Genomic DNA, 11,599 nt, shown 5'->3' on the forward strand with positions numbered 1-11,599 from the left:
CATGACCTCCTGTAATTATCTCACACCATCCATTGGGTGTGGGACCCACACCCAGAGGTGGTTCTCACCTCCTTCGGATGGTGTGAGATTATTGCCAGAGGTCATGGTCGACTAGGAGAGGATCAGACCTCCAATAGAATACTACTAAATGTGGCCAAGGGCTTTGTAACCGATGGATGGTTTACCTTCTTCAGTCCAACAGCCAATCATCCAACCAAAACTGCTTGATTACCCGAATAATGCCGCCAAATCAGCCCTAAGTTAAGAGAGTTTGTAAATTTTAAGTTCTAATTAACCCTTAATTTATTGATATTAAAAGTTATGATCTTAAACAGTACAATTGATTATCGAGAAATATAGAATTCTTCTATGAAAAATCAAAAAAAATTTCTTGTATTTTCGAATTAACCCTTGATTTACCCATCCTAGTAATTGGAGACTTTAAAGAGTTAATGGAGGAGAATGACAAATTTGATGGGGATTAGAAACTAAATCAACCTTGGCCAACTATTCTCTAATCATGTCCTCCCTTCAATGGGATCTAATCACAGTCCTCTCTATTTGGGCACTTGTTGAGAGGCCCTTATTATCACCTCCTTGGAAAATGACTCGATCACTGGTAGCCCATCTTAAGAAGAGATTAAAGGTGTCATCTTCAATTAGGAGCCCTTCAAAGCTCCTGTGCATAATGTCCTCTCAGCCTTTTACCAAAATTGTTGGACAACAATCAATGATTCCGAAAATTGTAAAGTGCTCGTAACGTGGAGGAGTTCAGATCTATTAGCTTATTACCTTAGCATTTGCTGTCGGTCCAAACCTGGATAAAGGAGGGGGGTTGGTGCGTCAAGTTAATTGGGAGTCAAAATCGGAGAAACCCTTGCCAAACCCTTTTTACATATGGATTTTAGAACTTTATATTATCATCGTTATCCTTGGGCATTCCCAGCTAGAACAAGTGATGTGCTACACTAGGACTCAGGTGTAGTGAAAAGTGAGCAAATGGGGCTCTTGCATTGTGGATGAGTGTGGGTAAAGAAGCTAATCCAAAAGTGTAGGATTAGATTAACATCTTGGAACATTGAATTTTTAACGGGTAAGAATCTAGAATTGATACATGTTATGAGGAGAAGAAGGATTAATATAGCCTATATTCAAGAGACTAGATGGAAAGGTTTAAAAAAAAAAAAAAAGAGTTTCACAACTTTAAATTTTGGTATATGGGATGAAAGTAATAAAAGTGGAGTGGGAACAGTAGTGGATAAAGATCTAAAGAATGTTGTAGTGGATGTTAAAATATTTGGAGATATAATTATATCCATGAAGCTTGTGCTGGAGAAAGAAGTTATCAATATAATTATCACTTAGGCACCCCAAGTAGGATTGGATTAAAGTAGTAAGTTAAAAAATTTTGGGAACACATGCATGAATTAGTGCAAGATTTTAGTAAAAGAGAAAATTTTATATGACAATCTTATAACCGACTATGATGTATAGTGTTTGTATGTTGAGCATTTAAGAAGCATCATATAGATAAAGTCAGTATAGCAAAAATGAGGATGTTGAGATGGATGAGTGGCAAAACTAGCAATGATAAAGCAAAAAATGATCAGATTAGAGATGATTTGGGAGTAGCCCCAATTCATGATAATACAAGAAAGTGTTTGAGGTGGCCTGAATATGTTCAATGCTAGCCTTTGGATGCTTTAGTATGGAGGAGTGATTTGATTAGATTAAAGAAACTAAATGAGCTAGGGAAAACCTAAAATGGCAATAGTAGAAGTGGTGAGGAAAAGACATGCATAACTTAGGCCTTGTATCAAGTATGACCTTGAACAAAGCTAGTTGGAAGGCAATGATCCATGTAACCAAACCCCATTTAATTGAAATAAGGATGAATTATTGTTTGTTTAGTGCTTATTGGTGTGACTTAATCAACATTCTCTGTTCATCATGCACTTGTTACCTTAAACTTTTAAGGAAGCAGTTTTGACATTATTGAACCATCTGGAGGAGTTAGATAAGGTTATCCGTTAAGTCCTTCTCACTTCTTTATCACTATGGAATGCCTATCAAGATTTCTATCAACTACTAGGGAACTTCAAATGTTCAAGAGGATGAAGGTGGAGAGATCATCCTATGTAATTTCCCATCTTCTGTTTAGCATCTATTGATGAATTTGGGATGGAGATTGGTCACTAGGCCCCAACATATGAATTTGGATGGCTTTCATGTACCTGACTATGTCCCTCGGCATCAAATGTTCCAGACGGTGTCTGAACTGATTTGTAACAGACCTTGGAATTCTAATTTAATCTCCAATTTATATATTTCCTTCAAATATTTCTTCCATGATTCTTCATATTCATCTTAGCACAACTGTTCACAATGATCAATGGTTCACTCCACTCTCCAAAAATAGGTGGCAGCAGCATTCATCCCGGGAAGTCATGATACCATAATTGCTGTTAATAATATATATTTTACCTTCTGGAATGCCACTTGAAATTAACCCATCTCATCCATATTTCAAGATGTTTATCTGGAAAATAATGAAAGACATAGTTCCAACTAGGTCATTGTTAAGTAACACTAGGAAATAAATATCAAAGATTAGGCAGGTATCAATAATTACCTAAAATTTGAAGGTCATGGATATGTTTGTAAATTATGATATGCAAGAAGTTTGCTGGACGTTGAAGGAAAATGACTCACGCAGAGGCTCCAATGGGGACAACAGAAGGGATTTCATTTTAGGGGTGTAAGTTTGACCCCGTGAACCTAAGCCTACCCTAATCCAAAGAGATTGGATAGAATGCAGGCCATGAACAAGGTTTCAACCTAGCAAGAAAAGCCTTATCCAAGATGGTCATAAAGCAACACCTTTGCATGGCTTAGTCAAATAGGGGCTCAGTGGTTGCTTCTTTGATCGTAGATTAGTTAGCACTTAATCCGTGGCTTGGTGGGACTCGGAAAATAAAAAATCTTTGTGAAAGCAGTTCTTCAACCCACATATGTTCTGTTAAACCCGAACCTTTCCGCAAGGACTTGATCATATCATGATCTTACTGCCTTTTCAGCCCGCAGGGCACACCTACTGCATGCTTGGCCGCCCTTGCCTGCCCACCCATGGAACCATCTGAACTACACCTTCGCTTCTTTTTACCAGAAAACGTTCTCCATCCAGAAAAGCTTGATGACAACGTGGGAGGGGTGGGGGGATTGGTTAGTCAGAGATGAAATATAGTGAAAAAAGGGGCGTAGTACCAATGCACAAGGCTCCACCACTGCGGGCTCTGGGAAGGATCATAGTTTACACAGCCTTACTCCTTCATGGTGAAGGTATTTCCTGACTCAAACTCATGACCACTAGGTTGCAATGGAGTAATCTTACCATTAAGCCGAGGAATGCCCTTAAAAGAAATATAGTGAGCAAGCCAAAAAAAAAACTTTCTTAGGTTTTCACTCTGTAATGCTGAAGGGTATCTTAAGAAAATTGATCAGAATAGTAGTTTAGGATCTATTGCAAGAAGAAACTGTGCTTGATTTCTTCTGCCGTTCTTAAACTATGGTTTGAGCTCCAACCCTACTCTGTACTGACTTTACCTGCACAAAGGAATGAAAGAAGAAGAATATTCTATAAAATAAAAGGGAAGCCATTTTCATGAATATATTTGATTGTCCTGGTCCTTAAACTACCACCTTCATGATGCAACAAACTTGGCTAAATGCATGAGTAACAAAAAGAATTCTTGCATTTCATTCTGAACAAATGTAATCTTACCTTTTAAAGTTTGTCGATTGTAGAAGTGATTCCATATATAACACATAGGAAAGGTGATTGCAGAGTTGAATTGCAGGGCATATCTCCTTTGGCAATGGGCTCTCACTAACCAAACACTGTATGAAGTTGGTAGTGGTAGGTAGAGTAGCCACTTGCCAAGGAAGAACTGCCCAGTAATTCATCTATGCAAGGCAGGCGTATGAAACTTGAGTTAATGAAGTTTTAGAAATGGGTCTTCATAGGTGATGAGATAATTATAGCATGCTTTATATAGGCAGAGAGATCATATACTGAACACATTCTCTTATTTTCTATAAATATTGATACTGGGAAGTGGATCCTTCTGTTTCAACCCTCCCTACTTTAGCCCCTTCCTCGTATTGGTGTGTCCTTCAGAATATGACAGTCACTAGTGATCCACAAGGTAATTGTAGAATATCTTTTAGAGAGAGAGAGAGAGAGAGAGAATATATCCTAGGGCATAATCTCTCATCTGTCATCTTCTTGCTTCTTCATCTCCCACAAGTGGTCTTTATTTTTTCGGAGGAATGAGATGCATAGACAACTAAATTCCTTTTTCTTGGGGTTGCATTACATATGCATGTTATTAATTCTGCATGCATCCATAAGTGTATGTGCATGCCTGTCTAGTACAGTGTGAATGCATGTCTATATATTTATTGGGAAAAAAATCCTATCTTGCCGGTGCAGGAATCACCCAGAGACAGTATGTAAAAAGACCACATTGTCCTTCATCAAAGGCTCTGAAAATGCTGATGTGTGTCCTCTAATTGATCCCACACGTTGGTGTTTCTTACCCCCAGCAAAACAGGATTCTTTTGCCCATAATAATAATAATAATAATAATAATAATAATAATAATAATAATAATAATAATAATAATAATAATAATAATAATAATAATAATAATAATATTATTATTATCATTATTATTATTATTATTATTATTATTATTATTATTATTATTAGAAGAGTAATTAAGAATTTTGACCTTACAGAAACAGTCCTTCTGTAGTGTTGCCTAGCATCTCATCCATCAAACAGATGTCTCAAGGCCAAGTAAACAAAAACAAGATGGTGATTTTCGATCTCCTTATTGGATGTAATTCCCACTTGGGTTTCGCTCCCTTCCCTCCCCTTCATCTCTCTCTCTCCCCTCTCCCTCTCCCCTCTCCCCTCTTTTATGCTTTTGTTGAATATATTTTCTATTAACCCAAAATAATAATGAGTCGTCTTCATGTATAAAACATTGTTGAAATACAATAGAAAACAATGATTACTGAGACACTTTAATTTCAATTTTATTTGAAATTTTTTTTTCATTAAAAGTTTATTTGTATTGAAGGAAAAAAAAAACTGGCAAAGCAAGTCAGAAACACCAACAACAAATAGACAATTCCTCCACTTGGGCAAATCGCCTAACAAAACTAAAATCATTCTCTTAGAGGGTCAAGTTTCCATATCTACGTACGGCCACAAGCATAAGCTATGTTAATATGATATTAATTGCTGACTAAGCATGGAGATCTTCTTTGGTAGTCCATGTGCTGCATATACACTTACCACATACTTCAGTTGAGTTGATGACTGACAAAGGAGAATCTTCTCTATAATTCAGAGGTGTATATATCTGATAGATCAACATCCTTCAAAGTATTTCCTACCTTTATTCTTCATTTCATACCAGATGGCCATATTTACAAGGATGGTGTACAGAGATAATATTGGAAGATTAGATATTAAAATTATTGGCTGAAACCACACACAGTATGTGTACTTACATTTATGTATTGGAATTACATCCCTGGTGACATACAATGTAACGACCATGTGAACATGATGTCCGGTCCTATTCCTTGGCTGAGAGAAGTTTTATGTGAAAACCCATGGAACAACTTAAAAGCTCTATAAATAAATGACATGCATAAATGAAGTTAAACAGACTTATTAATAAACAGTGGAAGTTTGATAGACATACATATCCAACAAAAACCACATCTGAAAAGAGAAAAATGGTGATATATTTGCGGTAATGAACCGTCTCTATGGGTTGTGAATCCACTGTTGTGCTTGTTTGTGTGTGCGAGTGTGTTTGAGAGAGAGAGAGAGAGAGAGAGAGATAGAAGATCCTAGAGAATGTTCTCTCATATGGCATCCATCTTATCTCTTGTAATCTTTCAATGGTGTCAATTGTGGCTGTCATGATATTGGCAAAAAAGTGATTCGTTTATGCAGAAGCTCGAGATCGAATTCTTCTTTTGTGGCAACCCACACATGTAAAGTGTTCTCATATCTAAAAATATCTCTGTGCATGTCATCATTCAAATTCATGCCTATCAGATGCTTCATCATGCCCTATAACATATACCATCATACAGGCATGGACGTGCACATTCTTCATGGTTTTGTTTTGGTCACTAAAAGCACTAAGAGTCCTAGACAGACTGAAGGAAGTGAGCTTCATACAGTACTGTATCAAATCAATATTTGGCAAGAAATTAAATAAGTTAAATAGATAAACATGTATTGCTTATACAGGAAAAATAATTATACTGAGAAAGAAAAGAGAAAAGACAAGTGTCTTAATAATTCACTTTTTTTTCTGTATCAAATAGAAAAATCTTTTCATGTTTCTTGACACTTGATACTATTGGCATTGTTGATACTTGAAGTTACATGGTCAACTCTTCAAGAAAAATTACACTTAAAATGTCAGTTGCACCACTTGATTTGAGAGTGTATGAACTATTGATTTATTCTGTATGGAATTTCCATGTTGGGATTCAATTGCTAATAAATCTCTAAAGGTTAATTATCCCCATACCCTCATCTCACTTAGCAAATTAAATTTCTTTTGGAGCATCAGTAAAAAAATTAATTGAATATATGCAAAAATGTCTTTTGTATACATACTTGCTTTAGCCTCATTGTTTCACTTTGAATATTGAAGAAAAGGGGTGAGGCCATTTAAGGATTTTGGGGTTTTCAAACCAACCATGGGATCAGGATGGGGACCATGGCTCTAGCAGGAAAAAAAAATCAAGTTCTAGAGGGAATTATACTAGTATAATTCCTCAAGAAGTTCTCTTTTTCATGGCTTATCCAACACCAAAGTTCGAATCAGGCAGTAGAAAAGTGGATTGCAAGGTCTACAACACCTCAACCATGAGATGGAGAAGGGCAGGCAAATGTGAGGGTAGAGAAGAATAACAGGGTGATTGTCCTTTGGCAGGCAGACGAGACACGCCTAGCCTGCCAAAGGAGAATTGCCCTGCTATTCACCACACAATAATCTACTGGCATTGTCGCAAAGCAACATTGAATACCAGCATTCTGATCTATTTTTATGCTTCTTCTTCTTCATTTGGCTTCTTTTGCCTTCTTTGTAGTTTTTTTTTTTCCCTCTGTTGGCAGGTATAGCTTGATAAATCTTTGAGTTGGTGGATACATAGAGCTGAAGTACAGTTTAAGGAAACCCCAAGGGGTTGGTCCATTGGTGCTGTCATGGGTAAAGTGCCTCATGAAGCATCTTTTTTGTATTCGAATCACCTTAGCAGCATCTTTGGGACCACTCACAATGGGATTAATTTGACTTTCCAGTGAATCCTGCTAGTGACCCGGGGTCCAATGATTATGGAGTCGGCTGGACCCAGGGGAATAGCCAAATTAAGTACAGTTGAAAGCTTATCAAAATTCAGTTAGGAGCTATGCCAAGAGAATGTCATGTCAATTTCCTACAATAACTATGGGTATATCAGAATATAAGGCAAAAGAGACTAGCTATAGTCAATTCTATGAAGGTTCTATGAAGCAAGATCAACTTGAATTTTCTGTAATGGAGGGTTCAGCTCCCTTGGTCTACACTGAAATAATAAATTCTTGCCAGTCTTTTGTTTCATCAAAGTATCTTTTGAAACTCTATTACAAAGATAATACTTGGACTGAATAAGTGTGTAGTTATAATATAGTCTGTATAATTGACAGCTCTGAAGGTGTCAAATGAGAATGTAAATTGGCTTCAAATAACCCTCGACTTCTCTCTAATGTAATATTTTATTTTAGGGACAAAAATAATGTCATTTGATCAAGGCCAACCAGAAAATATAAGAACTCTAGAAAATGATTTGAATAGATTCCAACAGGAGTCCAATGGAACACACCTGGATTAAGAACAAACCAGTCTTAATACACAACCGGAAAGAGTTTAGGGTGAAGCTAGAAGTGAAGATGACCTTCAAAACCTAATAGCAGATCAAGAACTAGAAAATCTGAACCCATTGTAAAACTTCAGAGAATAGGGAGAACAACATCATTGAATCCATTGGGAACATTAACTAATACTGAAAAGGGACCTCATTGAACTCCACCATAGAAGTCGCGGAGAGAGAGAGAGAACCCCACTACAACAATGCAAGGAAGGAAGAACCCTAATTAGGGTCTGTTTAGATCAAGATGTAGCTAATTAATAATGAAAGGATTCAGGCTATATAACAAGTTACATCCTTACTGTACAGCCAAAAGAACAAGGGCTGTTGAAAGGTTAGTGAAGAAATAAAAGGACATGGCTCATTATGAGATGGTTAGAATTATCTGATAAGAATGATTAGAAAGTTCAGTCTGATTAGAATATATATACACCTCTTTCTCCAAAAGGGGAAATCTTTCCATGAATGATTATCAATCTCTACTAAACATTGACCCTAACACTAATGGAATTCAACCAGAATCAAAGGGAACATCCAAAGTTGACTACTTTCTCAAAGGTTTCACCTTCTAAAACAACAACCCAGTTGATCCAACAAGCAAGCAAAAGCAGAATGGATATTCCCCCATCCACAAGAAGCATATTCTATGTAACATTTGCCTTCATTAATGAATACAACTTCTATTTTCTTGGGTTTCTTGGTCCACCATGCTTTATTCCTGATTTCTACTTCCTCGTACTCAAGTTACTAACAAAACTTTTGTTTTAACAGAGTGCTTACAAGTTGGAAGAAGCACACTTGCTTCTATCCTAGTTTTGCCAGAATGAGGTCCACAATTGTAAACATCAGAAGCAATGATAGTTTTAGAATATTCTCTCTAAGATAATGGGAAAAAAGAAGCCTAAAAGGCAGTGTTGCCCCTATACCCAGACACAGTAGCGGGTGAAATGACTATCCTACCCCTCATGAAAAGGTGGAAATTTCATTCTCATTGATGCTTCTACTAGTCCTCCTATTGACCCATGCTCTGGTATAGAAGCTACGCTACCTTTTAAAAAACTCTCTCTCTCTAACGAAGATAATGGCTCTTCCACCATAATAATAATAATAAAAAATAAATAAATAAATAAAAAATAGAAGAAGATAAATGGTTATTTTTTCTTTTGGGAAAAGAACCCTATCTATGTCATGCTTCCATGTGTCCATTTCTCTTTTTCTTCATGTGAAAAGATATTTCTATCCCTTTTTTTTTTTTTTTTTTTTTGGGGGGTGGGTGGTTGGGGGAAGGGAGAGATACAAAAGTGCTGGAATAGGTTGCATTCCCGAACATAGAATTTTTTTGGTGAGAAAAAAAAGGTACTGCTTTGGGCATACCCCACCTTCTCTCTCAAATGACAATAATGCTAAAATTTAGGAATATATGGGTATGTGTTTCGACAAATTTCCTGTATAGGGTTCACTATATATTTGTAACATGACTTCTTTCTCCATAAACAATCTGAAAGAGATGCGAGGACGAGCGGTCGTAACCCTATTCTCTATTAATAGTAAAGCAAGTCTCAACTCACCATGGATGTAGGCAATCTTGCCGAACTACGTAAATGTTTATGAGTGATGAGTGATTGTTGTTTGTGATTTCTATTCATTTTCTACATTTTTTTATGTTCTATTTTCTAAGGTGGAAAATAAGAGGAGATTTAGATTCTCTTCAGCACTGAGGAGAGAGAGAGAGAGAGAGAGAGAGAGAGAGAGAATAGGAGAGAGAAATGAAGAGAGAATGACACAAAACCATCACTGGTCTCTCTCTCTCTCTCTCTCTCTCTCTCTCTCTCTCTCTCTCTCTCTCTCTCTCCACACACACCACATAGAATAAACACAAATTTGTGTAAGATATATGGCAAAACAAAGGGAATGAAACCTAGAGAAACCCTATGAAACAAAAACGGAAGAGATTGTTCCATGGAATATGCTTCTACTTTTTGGGCATATCCATGCTTCTTAAGCTTATAAATCACGAATGGTGAGGCCATCACTCAATAACTGTTACAAGGTACAGTTGCATTACAGGGTGAATCTCCTTTGGTAGTTGGCCACTTGACATTCTGCGTCGGTGCCACTTTTGTTTTGTGAGAACTGCCAAAGGAGAATTACCCAGCAATGCTTTTGTACTAAAGGGCATACCCAATGCATGAGGCTCCCACCACTACGGAATCTGTGGATGATCATAATGTAAGAAGTCTTATCCTCACTTTGTGGAGAGTCTGATTCAAATCCACGGCCACTAGGTCACAATTGAGCAATCTTACCGTCGCTTCTCTTTTATTACTTTAAATCATAAAGTGTCTTTTATACTTCTACAATTAAGTTGAAATTGAGATTTCAATTATAGTACGGATGTCTTTTTTTTTCTACTAATGACATTCAAAACTTCATGAATGCATTCACAACATACATTGCACAATATTTCAATTTCATATTGCCATACTTTCTACAATGTTTTATATTGTTCAATTTTATTCTTGGTGTTGGATCAATAGCTATTGTAAGCTAAAAGTAATTTGCCTGTAATTTCTTTCTAACCAAGTCCTTTTTTTTTCTTTTTTGATCTTTGTAGCTAGTAACAGGTTGAGGCTGGTTTGGTGCTTACACTAAAGCTGAATTCTGAATGTTCTTGGATGTTGTACTTCCATATTGTTCCTGAATATATTTTTTCATGCACCAAAAAATAAATGATGATGTAACTTATAGTAGGGAGTCAACAAAGTGCTCAGAACAAGTTATCGGATATTCACACTAATTCTCTAATTATCTTATAAAAAATAATTGCCAACACAATATGTTTATAGAGAAAATTTCACAGAATTTTCATTCCTTAGACTTGACATCATGAAGATCATCCATCACATACATAGAAAGGTAGCTTAAACTGGCACCTCAAGGACACACCCCAAGAGAAATGACCTTATTATACTTTTTATTATTTTTCCACATCATTGTACTACAAATTCTATTAGTAGCGAGTGCACCCTTTATTTTTAGAAGGCTCAAACTGCTACTGGTGGTTGTTGAATGTTAAGGATGAAGATATTTTGGAAAAAATCTTTTATAGTTATATCCGATGTTTAAAATTTTTTGATGATGTATTGTTTTTATCTAATTGAATTGCAAACAATCACAAAATCATCATATTGTGTAGCAAAGGTGCTGTCCAAAAAATAATATTGTTTAGCAGAAGGTATAAATGCTTTTGTCACAGAAATTTCCTTCCCTTTTTTTTTTGGTAGAAGGTCGGAATATTATTAAAACAGGAAAAGAAAAGAATCAATTACAGGGAGAAAAAAATAATAAAAAAAAACTCAACAACCACAGGGAACGAGCCCCCACCTTCGGCATTGCCATCAACAAAGACTCGCTACTAGGGGTGTCAATTCGTGGCCCGAACCGGCTAAACCGACCGAGACTGACCGTTTATAGACTGGCCCGGCCCGGACCGTTTATTAAACGTGTCGGGCTTGAGCCCGGCCTGTTTATAAATGGTCGGTCTCGGTTTTGCTACTTGGACCGTCGAGCGCCCAACCTAGACCGATCGAAC

The sequence above is a fragment of the Macadamia integrifolia genome, chromosome 13, assembly GCF_013358625.1.
Source record: "Macadamia integrifolia cultivar HAES 741 chromosome 13, SCU_Mint_v3, whole genome shotgun sequence".
Taxonomy (NCBI): Eukaryota; Viridiplantae; Streptophyta; class Magnoliopsida; order Proteales; family Proteaceae; genus Macadamia; species Macadamia integrifolia.